Here is a 19583-nt window from a genome sequence, read left to right as displayed (position 1 = left end):
GTCCATAGATACATGGGTGCATGCGTATGAATATCACACAGAGATGTACATGCACGCACTGGTGTGTGTCTATGTGTGCACACATGCTTGTGCACATACAGCTGGCATGTATACATGTGCACATTTGTGCATATGCACAAGATTGTACATGTGCTGTGTACATGCATACATAGATGCCTATGTGTGCATACATACACAGGCATAGTTGCACGTGTATATGTGGCTTGTACACAGATGCACAAGTGTATATAGACAAGTATGCATACATATCCTTATATACAGAATGTACTCACATGCAAGCGCACATTAGCGGGCTTACCTTTGTATGCATGCATCCACTTAGGTGTGTGCGTGTAGAAAAGCATGCCTGTGCCTTGTGTGGTGATGTATGTGAAATTTCACATGCATATCTTTGTCCATGTAAGCACAGGCATGCATTCGCATGCATACACATGTGTACTACATTCACACATGCAGGTGTGTGTGCACACAGAGTTACAGGTGCACATGTACACAGATACATGGAGCCACAAGGCAGACACAGTGAATCCACAGCGCCAGCAGGTCAGGGGCACACACCAGACATGGGACAGACACGCAGGCTACTGCAGCCGTCTGCCTGAGCAGATCGAAGAACGCTGAACATGCTAGCCAACACTTGAAATTATTCCAAATGCACGACAGATTTTTCTCAATACGCAAATATTCAAGAACAGAACAATGTCCTACCTGCAGTAAAGAGTTCCGAAGATGGGTGTTAAAGCCAGCGAGGCACCACGGAAGAGAGAGCTAGTGAACTGGAAGACGGGTGAGGAGAAAATACTGAAGGCGAAGTGTGGAGAAAGCAAGGAGCAGAGCGGGAGGAGAGGAGCCAAAGAGGGGCCAGGAGACAGACCTGCGCTGTGGGCTGGGCGGAGAGGACTCGGGTGTAGAATTCCCGAGGAGTGGAGCCAGCCCTGCACAGCAGTACCCACCAGGACGCAGAAGCTCCTAAGAAGTTAAGCAAGCAGCCGCGTCGCCCTTGCGTACGCTGGGCGGCCCCTGGGGCTCTCTCTGCCCACTCTCCTCTCCTCCCCACCTCCCACCGGGCAGCAGGCTGGAAGTGCCAGGGCATTAAGACCCAAGGGGGCAGGCCTCGGAGGCCAGGGCCTGCGGTGAGCCCCCCCCCCAGCCCCGTGCTTGCCCCTCTAGAGTTCTGTGCCCCGGTCGGCCGCTGGCCTGAGAGTGCCCCTGTCTCTCCGCCTCCCTCCCCTGCCTGTACGCTTGATACCGGGGAGGAGGGTCCTCAGGAGGGAGGATGCTACACACACAGTGAGAAAGTGGAAAGTAGCAAGTGTGGGTGAGGACACGGGGAGCCTGGACCCTGGACTGCGTGTGGAAATGGCCACGCGTGGTGCTCATCGAGCCAAACAGGATCGCCACGTGGTCCGGTGGCCCACTCCCAACCCCAAGGCTGTGACCGGCGGTCAAATAAACAAACACCCGCCATCTCCAACAGATGGATGGATACACGGCACTGCAGGCCTGGGCGGTGGAATACTACTCAGCCCCGAAAGGGAACGAATGAGCAGGACTAAGGCTAAGGGAGACAGCAGACACCACCAGGCCACACACTGTAGGACTCTATTGATGTGAAAAGTCCAAAGCAGACAAATCTATAGAGACAGAAGGCAGATGTGTGGCTGCCAGGGTGGGTGGGGGTGGGGAAGGACAAGGCGCGTCTGCCGGTGGACTGGAGCCTGCCTTGGAGCCAGGAAGACCGGGCGGCAGGCGACAAATGCACCAAATCGCTCGCTTTAAGATGGTTCCGGCACATTCTGTGAATTTCACTTCATTAAAAAAAAAAAAAAAGGCACCTGTATTACCCAATTTAAATACATCTTTCCAGGAGTGCCAATTAAAACTGCGTTGACTCAGTTCTTTTTCATTATTATGAAAATAAACTGAGCCAGGTGGAAAAACAATGCAAACTTGTGCAGCGCTGGGCGGTTGGAGGAGAAAAGCTGCCAGTGCCCTGGGATCAAACCATCGCACCCAGCCCACCCGCAGGGCAGGGCCAGGGTCGCTAACCACCTGCCCACCCGTGCAGCCCAGTGCCCTGGGATCGAACCATCGCACCCAGCCCACCCGCAGGGCAGGGCCAGGGTCGCTAACCACCTGCCCACCCATGCAGCCCAGTGCCCTGGGATCGAACCATCGCACCCAGCCCACCCACAGGGCAGGGCCAGGGTCGCTAACCACCTGCCCACACATGCAGCCCAGTGCCCTGGGATCGAACCATCCACCCTGAGCCCCCAGAGCCCCAGCCTGAAACTCACAGATCCAACCTCGTGGGGGGTACACACAGGGGTCTCTGGGGAGAGGGCTGGAAGGGTCTCAAGCTGGAGAGTCTTCCTCGGTAAGCTTCCTGAGGGCAGGCCAAACAGAAGGAGAGCCAGTAAAACTCAAGTATAGCCAGGTGTAGTGGCTCACGCCTGTCATCCTAGCTACTCAGGAGGCTGAGATCTGAAGATTCCGGTTCAAAGTCAGACCAGGCAGGAAAGTCCATGAGACTCTTATCTCCAATGAGCCACCAGAAAACCGGAGGTGGCGCTGTGGTTCAAGTGGTAGAGCACTTGCCTTGGGCTGAAGAGCTGAGGGACAGCGCCGAAGCCCAGAGTTCAAGCCCCGCTGCTGACAAAAACAAAAACAAAAAAAGCAAAACTCAAGTATAGCCAGGAGTCACCTGAGAGCGCTCTCATGCCAATCACGCCCACAGGTCTCACCTTAGATCTGGCTCCTGGCACCCGCTGGCCATGGGACGGACACTGCTTCACAGACAGGTGTCTATGACTGGCCACTGAGCAGGTCTTTCCCTGCCCCCTCTGCCTTGAAAGCCAGAGCCTGGCCCAGGAGAATCTGCCAAACCCCTTCCTTCCCCTGAAAGCCTGGCATGGCATTGCCCAGCCCACCTGGCCCTGTGGTCAGCGTCCTGTGGACTTCCAGACAGAAGGCATCGATCAAGCTTCTGGAGACACCTTTGCTAAGTACAGGTTTACCCGTGCAAATGCAAATAATTAAAGGCGACCAGAGCCTGGCATGCTGACTTCCTGCTTCTCTCCGCTGTAAGGGCCATTAATCCGACAGCTAATATTCAAAAGAGCCGGGCAGAAAGAAACACCACCCTTACTCCCTGCTAAATAGATCTGGCCCTGCGGCTGCTGACCCCAGCCAGGCTAGGGGTGTGGCTTCGCAGGCCCCGCAGCCTCTCCCAGGATAACTTTGCTCACTTCGGATCCCAGGATCCCAGCACTGGACGAAAATCAAGTCACCAAACCACCATGGCTGAGGGGGAGCTGGGAACTGGTGCTCTGACTGCGCAGAAGGCTGGGCAGCCTGGGGGTGAGGGGGGGATCCCAGCAGATGGGGAAGCTTGTCTCTACAGGGGGGCAGATGGCAGGCTGGGCAGAGTCCTCCCGGCTGCCCCTCCTCGGGCTGGGCAGACCCTGATCGTGGTTAACGAGCCCTAATTAACCGGCGGAGGAGGACGTGCGTGCCGTTTCTGTTTGGAACCGTTTTGCTGTGTTGATTGTTTCTGTTGGATAAACGATGCTCAGGTTCCACTGCCAATCTTGTCCCCCCACTGTGGCTTCGGCCTCTGAGTCACTGTCACGAATACTCTGACCTCCTTCCCACCTCCTGACCAGAGAACCACCAGTCAGACCCAAAGAGTCTTCCTGTCTTCCTCTGGGAAGTCACTGATCCAGGCACGGCCCAGCACAGCAGCCCCGCAGCCTCCAGCATGGAGCCTCTTGGCTGGGCCGGGAGGAGCCTTGGGCCCTGGCCCCTGGAGCCAAGGAGAGCACAGGCTGCAAGCGTGGAGCACTCCTCTGGGAGTCTGCACCCTGGTGCACACTGGATGTTCTCAGGAGCAATGGCATTGTCACCACCTCCAGGGAGTATTTATGTCCCAAGCACCAAACCCATGAAGAGGGCCTGTTTAGGGGAAGTGATGGGACCTTCAGGGGGAGTGGCCTAGTGGAAGGAAAGCAGAGAGGTCACTGGGGGTGTGGCCTAGTGGGAGGCCCTGTGGTTGCTAGGGGTGTGGCCTAGTGGAAGGCAGTGAGGTCACTGGGGGCGTGGCCTAGTGGAAGGCCTTGTGGTTGCTGGGGGCGTGGCCTAGTGGAAGGCCCTGTGGTTGCTAGGGGTGTGGCCTAGTGGGAAGCAGTGAGGTCACTGGGGGCATGGCCTAGTGGGAGTCTGTGAGGTCACTGGGGGTGTGGCCTAGTGGGAGTCTGTGAGGTCACTGGGGGTGTGGCCTAGTGGGAGTCTGTGAGGTCACTGGGGGTGTGGCCTAGTGGGAGTCTGTGAGGTCACTGGGGGTGTGGCCTAGTGGGAGGCTGTGAGGTCACTGGGGGCGTGGCCTAGTGGGAAGCTGTGAGGTCACTGGGGGCGTGGCCTACTGGGTGCTGTGAGGTCACTGGGGGCGTGGCCTACTGGGAGTCTGTGAGGTCACTGGGGGTGTGGCCTAGTGGGAGGCTGTGAGGTCACTGGGGGCGTGGCCTAGTGGGAGGCTGTGAGGTCACTGGGGGCGTGGCCTAGTGGGAGGCTGTGAGGTCACTGGGGGCGTGGCCTCCCTGGTCTCTTCCACCTCTGCTTCCAAGCTCAAAGTGTGGTGCTCTGCTCCACCCAGAGCTCCCCACCCGCAAAGAAACCTGAGCCAAAGTAAATATTTCTTCCCTTCATGGGCTTCTCTGGGGTTTTTTGTCACAGTTTCAGAAAGCTACCTAACCCAGGCGGTGCTAAGACGGCATCCCGGGGTTCTCTGCCCTCCCCTGCCCATGTGGGGGGAAGGGGTGGGGGGCGGACGTGCAGGTGTGCGGTTCACAGCCTGGGACTCGGGGGACTTTCCAGCCCCTCCTCCCCTTCCAGCCTCCCTGCGCCCCACACAAGCCCTCCTGCCACCTTCCCTGCTTGGCATGTGTCCCTCCACACACACCTCCTTCAAATACCCACAGCCCTACAGTCCATATCCACCTCTCAAACGCCCCCCCTGCACCCAACGTGTTAGTCAGTCCTGTAGACAGAATGCTGTGTGACCAAAGCACCCGGACACCCCACCTGGGCGGCTCCTTCGGATGCTGACGTGCCTGTGGCGGCCTCAGCCAGCTGGTTGAGGGTGGCTCTGCGGCAGGGCCTAGAGGACGGACGTGGCTCCCCACGGTCACGCTGGAGCTCGAGGCCACTGAGACCTGCTCTTCTTCAGGCCAACGAAACACACAGACTTCCAGCACCCTGCCAGCCAGCCCCCGTCTCCGGCCTACATTACAGGCCCTGAGCCAGGCTCCGTCAGTCAACTCCCTGTGCATATCAGGGCACTGGGGGTGTGCATCGGGGTACTGCTTACTCCACCCTGCCCTTAGCATGTTTCCTGGTGTCTTATAAATGGATGGTGACGGGGCACAGGTAGATGGCCGGGGGATGGATGGATGGTTAGATGGATGAACGATGGATGGATGTGGATGAATGGATGCACGGGGGTGGATAGGTGGAGGGATGTTGGATGGGTGTGTGAGTGGATGGATGGTGGGTGCATGGATGGATGGATGGATGGATGGATGGATGGATGGACAAGGCACTGCTTCTATGACATGTGCGGATATGGCCCTGGGTGGCCAGCCCTTCCAGTTTTCCCAGCATTTGCTCGCTGGGATGTGGGGCTTTCTATGTTTAAACCAGGAAAGGCCAAGGCAAGCTGGGATCCCTGGTCACACTCATTAAGGAAGGCCTCAGCCTCTTCCACAATTCCTCCCCTCCCCTCCTCCCCCACCCTCCCCGCCTTGTAGGGAGCAGAAATGAGAGCCCAGAGACACCTCTACCCACCCCATAGCTGGGCCACAGCAGTGTGACCGGAGCTACTGGACAGACACCTTGTTATTAGAGCTGGCGGGGCGGGCAAGCCGCAAACATACACAACTGAGAGACTGTACCTTCACAGGAGATCTGAAATCCGAGAGCCGGGCCAGCTGTGCTCCGCAGAACTCAGACCTAATAAAAGGGAACCAACATTTTTCTTTTTTTGGCTGCACTGGGGTTTGAACTCAAGTCTTTTCATTTGCTAGACAGACGCTCCATCATTGACCCACAGTCCCAGCCCTTTGTGCCCTGCTTATTTTTGAGATGGGGTATCAGTTTTTGCCTGGGGCCAGCTGGACCACAACCTTTCTATTTACTCACTCATCAAAGGCAGGGTGACAGGTATGCACCGGGCGCTGCCCTTGGTGGGGGTGGAGCCTCTCAATGCCTCAGACTGCAATCCTGACCTCTGCTTTCTGGGTAGCAAGGATGACAGCTGTGAGCCATGGGTGCAAACATTTTTTAGAAAATAGGAATAGAGCAGAGCACGGGTAGCTCACACCTGTACTCTTGGCTATTCCGGAGACTGAGATCTGAGAGTAGAGATTCAAAGTCAGCCCAGGTGGGAAAGGCTATGAGACTCTCATCTCCCATTAACCACCAAAAAGCTGGAAGAGGAGCTGTGGTTTGAGTGGCAGAGCACCAGCCGTGAGTGAAAAAGCTAAGGGACAGTGCCCAGGCCCTGAATTCAAGCCCCAAGATCAGCATACACACACACACACACACACACACACACATGCACACATGGGCACACACACACACACGGGCACACACGCACACACACACAATTAGGAATGAGGAACACTGCACTAGCCTGTTCCACAGAGGGGAAACCGTCTCTAAAGTCACCAGTGGGTCATGTTTTGGTGGCACACAGGCCCGGAAGTCAGCGTGGCAGGGCCCTGACTTGGGCACAGTGTGGAGCCCACCCTCCCCTGGTGACAGACGGTAGAGGAAGCCAAGTGCCTTACACAAGAGTGTTCAAAGTGTGCTCTTTAGATCCCTGTGGGATCCCAGAACAGCCCAGCTGGCCTTCAGATCAAACCATCCATCCACTCACCATTCAGGCACCATCGGCCTGTTTGGCCCTGGTGGCACAAATGCCACCGCAAGTGAGCCCCTGGCCCTTCCCGTGAATCTGCCTGTGCCACCCAGGGCCAGCGGCCTTGTCACTACACACAGCTACAGGGGATAGAAGATGTGAACTTGGCTGGGTGCCAGAGGCACACGCCTGTCAGCCTAGCTACTCAGGACAGGAGGCTGAGATCTGAGGATCTCAGTTTAAAGCCAGCCCCTTCAGGACAGTCTGTGAGTAAGACTCTTGTCTCTAATAAGCCACCTGAAAACCGGAAGTGGCCCTGTGGCTCAAAGTGGTAGAGTGCTAGCCTTGAGCAAAAGAAGCTCAGGGACAGAGCCCAGGCCCAACGTTCAAGACCTATGACCAACAAGAAAAAAGAAAAAGCTGGAAGTGGATCTGTGGCTCAAGTGGTAGAGCACCAGCCTTGATTAGAAAAACTCAGGGATAGTAGCCCAAGTTCTGAGTTCAAGCCCCAGGATCCTCACCAAAAAAACTAAAAAACAAAAAACCAAAAAACTTTACTTTGACATACCTTTTTCTTTTTGTTGGTCGTGGGGCCTGAACTCTGGGCCTGGGTGCTGTCTCTCAGCTCTTCAGCTCAAGGCTAGAGCTCTACCACTTGAGCCACAGTACCACTTCTGGCTTTTTGCTTATGTGGTGCTGAGGAATTGAACTCAGGGTCTCATGCATGCGAGGCAAGCGCTCTACCACTGAGCCACCTTCCCAGCTCTTTGGCGTATCTTTGACAAAACATATACAGACATCATAAAATCCCAGACCTCAAAAACAGCTTGTGACATCCTGAGTGAGCAGGGCGGTGCCCACCACGCCCAGGAGCACAGCACAGCGCTGGTCCTCCCGAGGGTGCCCACTGGAGGGCAGGCAGGGAAGGGACTGGCAGTGACCCCCACTCTTCTAGCCTGGGGATGAGCTGGACATGTGATCACAAATGAACAAAGACAGCCTGTCGCTCCAAGGAAAAGAAATGACGGTATTTGCTATCCACCATAAAACCTTCCCTTTAAAGGGAGAATTGGAAATGGAAGAAATTAAACCCACTATGAAAAGCTTGCCAAGAATTTTCTGGTGAGATCAGAGGTGATACAAATACAAGCTTTTGGTAGTATAGACTGAAGAATAGTTTTTAATAGCAGACATTTTTGCCCAGATGACCAATAGAACAAAAGAATATATAGGCAAAGGACCTAGAGTCTGGGATAAATGGGTGGTTTTACCATGACAAAGTGAAGCACTCATTAATATGGCTGCAATGCCTGCTTCAAGAAAATGCCAGTGGTGACATCTTAATGACCTGTCATAGATGATCAACTCACACCTGTCATCCTAGCGATTCAGGAGATTGAGATCTGGAAGATTGCAGTTCAAAGCTAGCCTGGGCAGACTCCATCTCCAAAATAACTAGCAAAAAAAGCCAGGCTGGAAGCCTGGCTCAGGTGGTAGAGGACCAGCCACGCAAGCAATATGAGAGCAAACTGTAGCACTACCCAAGGAGCTGACCACGTCGCGACCTGGTTACGGGCAGAGGTGAATAGGAAAGCCTATCCTGCCGGGAAAGAAACTTAAAAGAGATGTACAATAACTCTTCGTGAGACTTTTTTTAATTTTATAAAATGTTGCATAATAGCCGGGTGCTGGTGGCTCACGCCTGTAATCCTAGCTACTCAGGAGGCTGAGATCTGAGGATCGCGGTTCAAAGCCAGCCTGGGCAGGAGAGACCGTGAGACTCCTATCTCCAATAAACCACCAGAAAACCGGAAGTGGCGCTGTAGCTCAAGTGGTAGAGCGCTCGCCTTGAGCTGAAGAGCTGAGGGACAGCGCCCAGGCCCAGAGTTCAAGCCCCACGGCCGACCAAAAAAAAAAAAAAATGTTGCATAATAAATATTTATGCTGACATTTATAATGAGTTTATGATTTTGACGAATTAATACATGGTCCTTAATGTATCTGTTTAACTTCTAATATGGTAAATTAATATCTATGGCTCTAACACAAATAATCAAAGCTCCTGGGGGGGGACTTGGATCACTGCTGAGAGAGCGAAGGGGTCTAAGGGGTCCAGCCATGGGGGTCACTTCCCTAGACATCCGGGACACTTGTGGGGCAAACAGCCTTCGAGTACAGCCCAGCTGTGTGTGTATGGCGGGGCCCGGTGGGACTGGGCCCCCCCACCCCGCCGTGTCTGACACCAATGGCAGGTGGAGACCTGGATTGAACTGTGGAGAGAGGACATTGCGTTCTCTCTTCTGTTGGACAAGGCGCCGTGCACTCCGCGTCTGGGAAGCCTTCTGTCGGCCCCGAGAGCAGCCACGGAGGCGGGGGGCACGACAAGCCCCCTCGGCCCGTTTTCCAAGGCTGCACCTGCCGTGGCTGTCATCCTGTGGCCTAGATCTGGGGACCCAGGGGACCGGCCCCACCCCTGGCCTGCCCCGTCTGCAGCCTCCTTACAAAGGCAGAAGGCACAGAGCCCATGGCCCTGCCTGGTGGGGCCTCTGGGTGTCCCGACCCCAGACCGCCCCGTCATGGAGGTCAACATGGCCCCTGATCTCCCACCCTCGGTGCCTCGGACCCCTCCTCGAATCCCGCCTGCGGCTGGGGCACCCCAGATCTCACAGGACAGCCCGGCACAGCTCCCTGACGAGAGTCTGCCCGTGGCCCTGCTCTTCCGTGGTTAGCTGGAGGTAGGTTTGGGGGGCCTCACGTCACCCCATACACAGAGGGGGAGTTTGAACACTGCTGGGCCGGGTGCATGAAGCCGTCCCAGCTATCTGCTCTGGGTCTGCAGCTGAGACAGGACGCAGGCAAGCCCACTGGGGCTGGTGCGGGACTGGGGGCGCGGGAGGGCAGGAGGGTGGGAAAGGGGAGGCACCCCAGGGAATCCCACAGGAGCACTGGGCCCAGAGCCTGCTGGGCTCCAAAGCCCCCGCAGAGAGTACCCCCCCCATGGCCTGGGGGGAGAGCAGGCCGAAAGAGACACCCTGGGGGGCTTCTTATTTCCCACACCCCAACCCTATTTCCCCTCCTCCTGCTTCACTCCTAAGCCCCCCCACAGCTAAGAGACCCCCAAAGCTGAGTCACCCCCGTCCCCACACACACAGGCGTGTGCACCCGAGGTCCCAGATCCCCTCCCCCGCCCCCCACCTCCACAGCTGGGCGTCCTGACAGAGCTGCCACCACCTCCGACAGCACCCTCACTGGGTGCCAAGTCCTCAAGAGACCACGTACCGTCCACCAGGCCTGTGCGGGGAGCAGCCCCCGCCGCAGAGGGCTCTTCCCAGCCAGGGGCGCGAGGTAGCAGAGCCGCCCCAGAGACCCAGAGAACACAGTTCGGCCGCCCTGGCTTGGGCCTTGGTGGGGGCCTGGCCGTCCATGGGAAGCTGGCGCCTTGTCCCTCCCCCTGCCCAGCTGAGGTAACTATGTTAAGGAGCCCAGCCCCGCGGTCTGGCCAGCAGGCCGCCAGCATTTGTCTGCCTGACTCAAGGCGGGAGCGGCCCGCCCAGCAGCCAGCGAGTGATGGTGTGGACGGAGGGCAAGGCCAGCGCTGCCCTCGGGCTGGACCTCTTTCCTCGCCCTAAATTTAACCTACTGGAAATGCTTTTCTGAGTTGGGACCATTGAACCTACGGAAATCCAGATCTGCGCAGGAGACGGCCCTCCAAGCCAGACCAGGCCGCAGCCACGCTCCCCACACCCACAGCACAGCAACGCCGGGGGGGGGGGCAGAGGGCGGCCGGCCCACGGGGGCGAGCCCACGGCCCGGGCCACGTCCAGCAGCCAGGGGACGTCCTGAGCTGGAGGGTACAGCGGCTCCCAAGGGAAAGCAGGAAATCACAGAGCAACAGCAATAAGAAAGAAACAAAAAACAAAAACAAAAGACCCCCTGCCAGGAAAGGAAAGAAGACATCCCCCAGCTCTCTCACTCGGGTGCCCGGGGCACAGGAGTTACCTGACGCCAGGTACGCTGGTTCAAGTCCCACCACCCCTCTCTCGGCTGTGGCCCTGGTTGTTCACAGAGTGACCCAGATCTCAGTTCTCAGTTTCCCCATGGGCAATCCAGAGGGACGGGGGTCAGCTGCTGACTCCAGGGTCCACGACGGGGGGGGAGGGGAACGGTGCACAGGCCCTGGGTCCCCAGCACCACGGGGTGGGAGGGAGGGGGGACGGTGTGCAGCACCCAATGAAATGGCCTGCCTCTGAGCCACGACCCCCCGGCCATTCAGCACACCCACGAGATGTGTGAGCCTGCCCTCCCTCTCCAGCCTGGAGTCAGAAGTCTGGAGAAGGAGCCAGCCCTTCATCCCAGGAGCCTCGGGGCAGAGGGGGGCAGGTGGAGCGGCTTACCGCAGTGTGTGGGGACCCCAGGGCCCAGGGACGGCCACCCGGGGCAGGAGCTGAGACCACACAGCACGCTTTCGGGGGAAGGCTGGAACCCCAGCCTGGGCTTCACCCCCTCCAGGGGCTTCCTGTACCCATCCCCCAGGGAACAAGGCCCGGTTCCCCCCCCCCCCCGTGACCCCACAGGCCGCACCTGACCTGATCTCTCAACTCCTTCAGCGCCAGATCTCCAGTTCCTCCCTGCACAGCCCTTCCAGAACAGAAGAGCCGGCCTTGGACCAAGGGTCTGGCATTCCAGATGACAGCTCCTCCCCCCTCCGCTGTCTCTCCTCCCTCTCCTCTCTCTCTCTCTCCCCTGTTTCTCTCCTCTCTCTCTCTCTCTCTCTCTCCCTCTCCTTCTCTCTCCTCTCTCCTCTCTCACTCTCTCTTCCCTCGCTTTCCTCTCCTTTCCCCCTCTCTCTCTCCCCCTCTCTCTCCCTCTCCTCTCCACAGCTCTGTTTCTTCTCTCCCACCTCCACGCCAGCTGCCTCTAGACAGGAAGTAGGCAAGCCGGTGCCTGGGGCGGCTGTGCAGGGCTGGGGCCTGGGGCGGCTGTGCAGAGCTCAGGCCTGGGGCGGCTGTGCAGGGCTGGTGCCTGGGGCAGCTGTGCAGGGCTCGGGCCTGGGGCGGCTGTGCAGGGCTCGGGCCTGGGGCGGCTGTGCAGGGCTGGGGCCTGGGGCGGCTGTGCAGAGCTCAGGCCTGGGGTGGCTGTGCAGGGCTGGTGCCTGGGGCAGCTGTGCAGGGCTCGGGCCTGGGGCGGCTGTGCAGGGCTCGGGCCTGGGGCGGCTGTGCAGGGCTCGGGCCTGGGGCGGCTGTGCAGGGCTGGGGCCTGGGGCGGCTGTGCAGGGCTCAGGCCGGTGCCTGGGGCGGCTGTGCAGGGCTCAGGCCTGGGGCGGCTGTGCAGAGCTCAGGCCTGGGGCGGCTGTGCAGGGCTCGGGCCTGGGGTGGCTGTGCAGGGCTGGGGCCTGGGGCGGCTGTGCAGGGCTCAGGCCAGTGCCTGGGGCGGCTGTGCAGGGCTGGGGCCTGGGGCAGCTGTGCAGGGCTGGGGCCTGGGGCGGCTGTGCAGGGCTCAGGCCGGTGCCTGGGGCGGCTGTGCAGGGCTCAGGCCTGGGGCGGCTGTGCAGGGCTGGGGCCTGGGGCGGCTGTGCAGGGCTCGGGCCTGGGGTGGCTGTGCAGGGCTGGGGCCTGGGGCGGCTGTGCAGGGCTCAGGCCAGTGCCTGGGGCGGCTGTGCAGGGCTGGGGCCTGGGGCAGCTGTGCAGGGCTGGGGCCTGGGGCGGCTGTGCAGGGCTGGGGCCTGGGGCGGCTGTGCAGGGCTCAGGACGGCTGTCGCATTTTAGTGGAGAAGGGAGGAGGCCGGCGGGAAGATGGATGGCTGCTCACACGGTGCGCAGCAGGTTATAAAATTCACTCCACACCTGCTGTACAGGCTGCTGGCCTGCAGGCTCACACACACATGCACACACGCACATGCACGCACACACCGATACACACGAGGAAACACAGGGTATGAGTGTCGTCACAGATGCCGGCACACACCTGGCCCCGGGTGAGATGCTGCCGTCCACCTGCCCACCTCCACCTGGGGGCGGAGCTGACCCCTGGCTGCCCGCCACACCCACAGCTCAGCAGCGCCCGGCCGACCTCCCGGCCAGAGCTCTTTGTGTGGGCGCCTGTGTGGACCTCCGTGACCAGCCAGGCCGTGCCGCCATCCGTGAGTGGCCGGGTGCACCCACACGTATGTGCGTGCGTGAGCACCTGTGGCCTCTCTGAATCTCGGGGTCTCCTCTCAAGCCCCTGAGGCTCCCCCTCCAGGGGAGTCCATGGGGCAGCCTGCACAGGGCGGTCTCTCTCTGAAGCCTCTCGGCCACACCTGAGGACCAGCACAGAGACAGGGGGCCCTGTGTTTCCATGACAACAGCAGAGGGCCGGTGACAGTGTGTGGGAGCTGACCTTGGAGAGAGCTCGGGCCTGTCACCTACACGTGTGTGGAGAGCGCACCTGAGCCCTGTGTGTGCCTGTGTGTCAGCTGCGTGCGTGTGTGTACCTGTACCATTCTGTGTGCCCTGCCTGGTGCATATGTACAAATGTGTGTGTTGCACTTCTGCATGTGTACATGTACATGTCTGTGTGCCCGTGTGCCTGTGGACAGCCATGTGTCTGTGCATGTGTGTGCCTCTGAGTGTGCATGCGTCTGCGTGGGCATGGGCATGCATGTGTGCGTGCTCACGGCCAGGGAGAGCTGTCCTCAGGCTGGCTGGAGGAGGGAAGGGGAGCCTCGGGACAAGGCAGCAGGCGTGAGGAACCCCAGAGGAAGGTCGCGATCTCCACAACCCCACGATGACCCGAGCAGGCAGAGGAAGCCCTTGGGACGTGAAGGAGCCCTGCATGGCCCAGGGATGGTTCCAGTAGAGAGTGAGCTCAAGACCCCGCACAGACATCCCTCCCACACCTACCTCCACTGCCCAGGAGGTCCCAGGACCGAGGTCAAGGCAGCTCTGGGACCCAGGCTTAGCCTCTGATGGGGGAGGGTCATCTCCCCAGGGGGCCGCAGGGCCCCCCCGCCGCCCCATCCCACCCCGTCCAGCCCGGTCCTGCCCCTCCCAGGGCGCCTGTATCCCGGCGCTGCCAGCCTCATGTATGAGCGAGCTGCTGGCCGGCGTGGGCCCGGGGGTGAGCTGACTCGGCTCCCCAGCTCGGTCATGTCCACGCGCTGGGCCGCGCCGGGGCCCTCAGCCCTCCCAAGTGCCCAACCTTCTCTAGGCAGGCAGAGGAGAACAGCACACAGGTGTACACGCATATACGCAAGCGAGGCACGGGCCACGGCTCACATGAACACACACGACACATGTACACCGGTGCGAGGCACACACGCACGCATACACACAGAGATGCGACCCGAAGCCTGTGGGCTCCACGTCGGCACACATAACAGGCGTGTTAAGTGCTAGCACAGAGATGGATCGAGTGATGGATGATGGATGTCTAGGAGACCGGCTCACAGACTGGGCCGCCACCTGGCCCAGCCACACCGAGGCAGGCATCACAAGGCTGGGCTGTGGTCTGGCTTGAGTCTCACTTCTCAGAGCCTGTGACTGAAATCCTCACCCAAGGGCAGAAAACCAGGGAGCCACACCCACTCCCCAGACAGCGGGAGGGAAAAGGCCCGTCCCCCCCACCTGGCCCATCCACCCCCATGGCTGCAGATGCATCACGTAGACGTGGAGGAGAGAACCCTGCATTCTGAGCCACAGACCCAAGGCCACCTCCAGAAGCAAGGCAGACCCCCCCCACGGGCAGCAGCAGCAGCAGTGAAAGCCCCGGCGGGGGGGGGGTGCGTCTGCTGGGTCCACAGCTCCCAGAGCCCCCCAGACAACCCCCCTCCAGGCTGGTCCTCAGATTCCCCCCTCCCCCCAACACACATCCGCCTCAGACTGACCCAGCCTCAGCTTTCCTGCCGCTCCCTGGACCCCAGCGGACGCCGACTCGGCTCTCCGCCCCCACTGCACCTCCGCCCCCACTGCACCTCCGCCGCCGCCCTAGCTCTGGTCACCCCAGAGATGACCACGGAAGGCCTCCAGCCCAGAGCAAATCCAGTCACCCCAGAGTCCTGTCGCAGTCCGCCCAACCCCAGAGCCCAAACGTGGCCTAATTTGGAAATAGAACTGTCAAAGATACAATCAGGGAGGAAGAGGTCAGTCTGTGGTAGTGTGGGTCCTTAATCCAATATGACAGTGTCCTTATAAGAGGAGAGAGAGAGAGAGAGAGAGGCAGAGAGAGAGAGAGAGGCAGAGAGAGAGAGAGAGGCGCAGGGCAGGGGGGCTGTGTAGAGACCACATAACAATGGACGCAGAGATTGGAGAGACAGCTTCTGGCCAATGACCACAGGCCTGCTAAGCACCCACTCCCAGCGGCCGGAAGACACAGGGGAGCCCCTCCCCTGGGCCCCTGGGAGGGTCTGAGCCCCACCAGCCACACTCAGACCCCTCCAGGCTGGGTCCCTGGAGTGCGGCTCTCATGCGGTCTGTGCTGGGATCTGGGCCGGTCGGCCACCCTTGAAGTGCTGTCCACTCACTGCGAGACCCCACCAGCTGCCCAGCCACTGCAGGTCACCACCAGCGCTCGGCTGCCCTCCTGGGGGCTGCTTTGTCCTTCTGGCTCAAGAAACTGTTTGCTTCCTGATGGCGGGGGTGGGGTGGGGGTTCTGGGTGCTGGTCACACCCATCATCCTGGCTACTCAGGAGGCTGAGGTCCGAAGATCATAGTTCAAAGCCAGCCCGGGCAGGAAAGTTCATGAGACTCTCATCTCCAATGAACCACCAGAAAGCCAGAAGTGGAGCTGTAGCTCAAGTGGCAGGGCACTAACCTTGCGCAAAAGAGCTTAGGGACAGCTCCCAGGCCCTGAGTTCAAGCCCCAAGACCAGCATGAATGGGGCTGGAGTGGGGGATGAGATCTGGAAGCCATGTGCAGGGCTGACACAAGCATTTCCATCCTGGGCCTAAAGAATGAAGAAGACAGGAATCCCAAACCCAGGCCCAGAGGAGACGCAGACGCCAGTCTCACGCCTACCACTACCCCTGTCCTCCCCCCTCCCCCTTGCCCCTACCCCCTACCCTCCCCACTGGCCATCCTCCTCTCCAGGGCGAAGGTGGCTGGGAGGCTGGGCAGAGCTGGGCAGAGCCAGAGAGACTCCAGGTGCCATGGCCGCCAGACATAACCAAGTATGCAGGCGTGGGACCCCACTCTCCCCCTCCCTTCCCTTCCTCTCTCCCTCCCTCCCTCTTTTACCCCCCCCCACCTGCTCTGGGCTCCACTGGAGGAGAAACCACTGGAATGACAGGAAGGCCGTGGTGGCAGCTGCTGCCCGGAGCTCCCGGCTCCTGGCCCCGGCCCTTCATTTCCTGCCTCCTCGCACCCACCTGAGACATGGCAGGAAATGAAGAAGCTTCCAGAAGTCACACGTGACACCCCACGTCCCTGGCTAATTTCCTCAGTTGTCCCCCCCCCCCGACGTCCACCATAGCTGGGCAGGGTTGCGGTGTTGGGGGGAGGGGGGTGGCCTCAGGCAGGCACTGCAGACTCCGGCTCAGGGCCCCAGGGCTGCTCCAAAACGGGGGGGTCGGGGGGCACAGGACCCGAACAAGCCAAAACAGGGCCAGGAACAGAGCTCAGAGTCAGCTCCCACTAGTATGTGCAACCCCAGGGCTTGATCGCCAGCATGGGGGGGTGGGGTGGGCTAGGGGTGGACCAGCACCAAACACCACATGGGAAATGGGAGGGCCAGGAGGCTGTTGGGATTGGCTTGTCATCCTAGCTATTCAGGAGGCTGAGATCTGAGGGTCATGGTTCAAAGCCAGCCCAGGCAGGAAAGTCTCCAATTAAACACAAGAAAACCAGAAGTGGAGCTGTGGCTCAAAGTGGTAGAGCCTTGAGTGAAAAAGCTCAAGGACAGTGCCAAGGCCTTGAGTTCAAGCCCTACAACCAAAGAAAGAAAGGGGGGCCAGGCACCAGTGGCTCACGCCTGTAATCCTAGCTATTCAGGAGGCTGAGATCTGAGGATCACAGTTCAAAGCCAGCCTGGGCAAAAAAGTCTGTGAGACTCTTATCTCCAATAAACCACAAGAAAACCAGAAGTGGCACTGTGGCTAAGTGGTAGAGCGCTTGCCTTGAGCTGAAGAGCTGAGGGACAGCGCCCAGGCCCAGAGTTCAAGCCCTGCCACCAACAAAAAAAGGGGGGAGAGAGAGAGGGAGGAAGGAAGGAAGGAAGGAAGGAAGGAAGGAAGGAAAGAAGGGAAGGGAAGGGAAGGGAAGGACCTATAAAAAAAAATTTCAGTGTACCATTCTAAAATAAAAAAGCAATAACCCTTTCTCGTTTGCTTTTCCAAAGGCCCTGAAACGCTGAGAAGGAATGAAAACGGGGAACGTGCCCTGAACCGCGCAGCGGCCCCCCTCCCCCGTTCACCCCACATCCAGGTCCCTCTCTGGCGGCCCTCAGGAGCGGGGCAGCGTGGGGCCCGCTTTGTATTATTTAAGGCCCAGCCTTTCAGCCCAAGCCGTGCGCGGTTTACGTCCCTGCTGAGGGACAGTAACCGAGGGCATATTTTCAAAGAGCAGAGACAGGTAAATATTTTATGCCTGCTAATGCAGGGTCGGAGTGGCGGGCCGGCGGGGGAGGGCGCAAGCCTCGGGACGTGGGGGGCGCAGCGTGGGGGGGGTGCGGCGTGGGGGGCGTGGCGTGGCGCGGCCTGGACGGGCGCTGAGGCCGCAGGTGGGCCGCCCTGCCTCCTGCCCGAAGGCCATTTGCTGGCCCCAGGGAGGGAGCCACCATCTCTGCGGCCCTTAGGGACTGGAGTTGTTTCTGGGGAGACAGACACAGCAAAACAAGAAGCCAAGGCAAGACCTCCAGCCGCGGTCGCCAGTGCCTGTTTGAGCCAAACCCCGGCAAGAAGACCACGAGGCCTCATCTTCACTCAGGAAGTGGGGTATGGGGCCTGCACCTGTCACCAAACTGCTTAGGGAAATATAAATAGAAGAGTGGGGTTCAGGCTAACTTGAACATAAACACAACCCCTTAAAGAATAACTGTATTATTAAACAACAACAACAAAAAAAGAGCCAGGCGCCAGTGGCTCACGCCTGTCATCCTGGCTACTCAGAAGGCTGAGATCTGAGGATCACAGTTCAAAGCCAGCCTGGGCAGGAAAGTCCATGAGACTCTTAACAAAAATGAACCACCAGAAAACTGGAAGTGGTGCTGTGGTTCAAGTGGTAGAGCGCTCGCCTGGAGCTGAAGAGCGCAGGGACAGCACCCGAGCCCAGAGTTCAAGCCCCACAACCGACCAAAAAAAAAAAGGGCTGGGCAGTGGGGTAATCCACTAGCTACTTAAGAGTCTGACATGTGAAGATCACAGTTCAAAGCCTGCCCAGGCAGGAAAGTCCACGAGACTCTTATCTCCAATCACACACACACACACACACACACACACACACACACACACACACACACACACACACACACACACACACACACACACACACACACAGGACTTTATGCAGCAATTGGTCCATTAGTTCCCCACCTTCTGCCGGTGAGTAGACAGCGAGAGGCCCTGGATGCAGAGCGGCCCTGACCACACCAGGCCTGCCCGCGCCTGGGCAGCAGCTCCCCTGCCTCTGGGTCTATGGAGCCTAGACACCTGCACTCTCAGGAGTTTCCTCACAGCTGCATAAACGGACCAGCACCAGGGGCGGCTGGGACGGGGGAGGCCGGGACAGGGGTGAAGTCTCAGACACCATCAGGTGTAATAAGGAGATGCTTGATCAAGACGGGACCTCACTATAAATCAATGGCAGCTGGAGCCATTAGCCATGAAAACGAGACGGAGGCGAAGGGCCCGGCGGGTGATCAATGCCAGCTAGCCGGGACAGACAGGAAAGGGCTGCAGAGGACACGGACGGGGTCAGCAGCTGATATCTTAACCAGCGGCGGCACCTGGCTGTGCTCCGGGGCAGGGAGCCGCTGCAGGGCCCAGACTGGAGTCTCTGGTCAGTGGCGTGTGTGGAAACTGGGGTGTCTGGACACAGGGGTGTCTGAATAGTGGGGTGTCTGGACACAGGGGAGCCTGGATACTGGGGCTTCTGCACATAGGAGTCCACTGGACACTGGTGTCTGTGGAAGTGGACCCACCAGAAGAGGTGGCCAGTAGGTCAGCCCTGAGGCCGGGGCCTCTGAGGGAGGTTGCGGGATGGGTGAGGAGGGTCTGCGCGAGGTCGAGGTTGAGGGGACATGGGGAGCGGCACTGGCTCTTGGGGCTCGGTCCGGCGTGGGCAGGCGCGGTGGGCAGGACACGGGGCCCCGGGACAGGGGAGAAGCCCAGGAACCCACGTCACTACCGGGCCGGGGCCAGAGCGGCCTGTGAACGCCTTGTGCCACCCTCCCTGGGTGAGCCTCACCCCAACTAGATGCAACAGCAAATACGGAGTGAACGCGGCACGGACAGAAGCCAATTCACGCCAAGAGCCCGCCAAGAACCCGCCCGGAGCCCGCCAGCCCGGCCCACCAGGGTTCTGAGGGCTCCAACTAGTTCAGGCCCCGAAGAGACTAAAGGTGGGGAGCACACCGCAGCTGAAGGGATGGGGTTCAGAGAAGGTTAGTGGGGGGCAGCGAGGGGCTGGAGCAGGGCTCGCTCTCACGGACCCTGCAGGCGGTCCAGGGGGAAA

The 19583-nt window shown here is 59.4% G+C and overlaps 1 long non-coding RNA gene across 2 annotated transcripts; it reads right to left on the bottom strand.

The window, feature by feature from the left end:
* Positions 1–287: 287 nt before the first annotated feature.
* On the bottom strand, positions 288–11603 carry LOC138807473 (uncharacterized). 2 transcript variants are annotated; one of them, XR_011366164.1, is made up of 4 exons: positions 11524–11603; positions 5970–6027; positions 2319–2407; positions 288–797 (listed from the first exon to the last, which is right to left on the bottom strand). It is a non-coding gene; the product is annotated as an uncharacterized lncRNA (long non-coding RNA). The 2 variants fall into 2 exon arrangements; XR_011366163.1 differs by lacking the exon at positions 288–797 and adding an exon at positions 1691–1829.
* Between the last annotated feature and the right edge of the window lie 7980 nt (positions 11604–19583).

This window comes from Dipodomys merriami, unplaced genomic scaffold, assembly GCF_024711535.1.
Source record: "Dipodomys merriami isolate MVZ:Mamm:240054 unplaced genomic scaffold, mDipMer1.0.p SCAF_42, whole genome shotgun sequence".
Classification (NCBI taxonomy): domain Eukaryota; kingdom Metazoa; phylum Chordata; class Mammalia; order Rodentia; family Heteromyidae; genus Dipodomys; species Dipodomys merriami.
The sequence above is the reverse complement of the archived record's forward strand: the minus strand, read 5'-3'. Positions and strand labels throughout refer to the sequence as shown.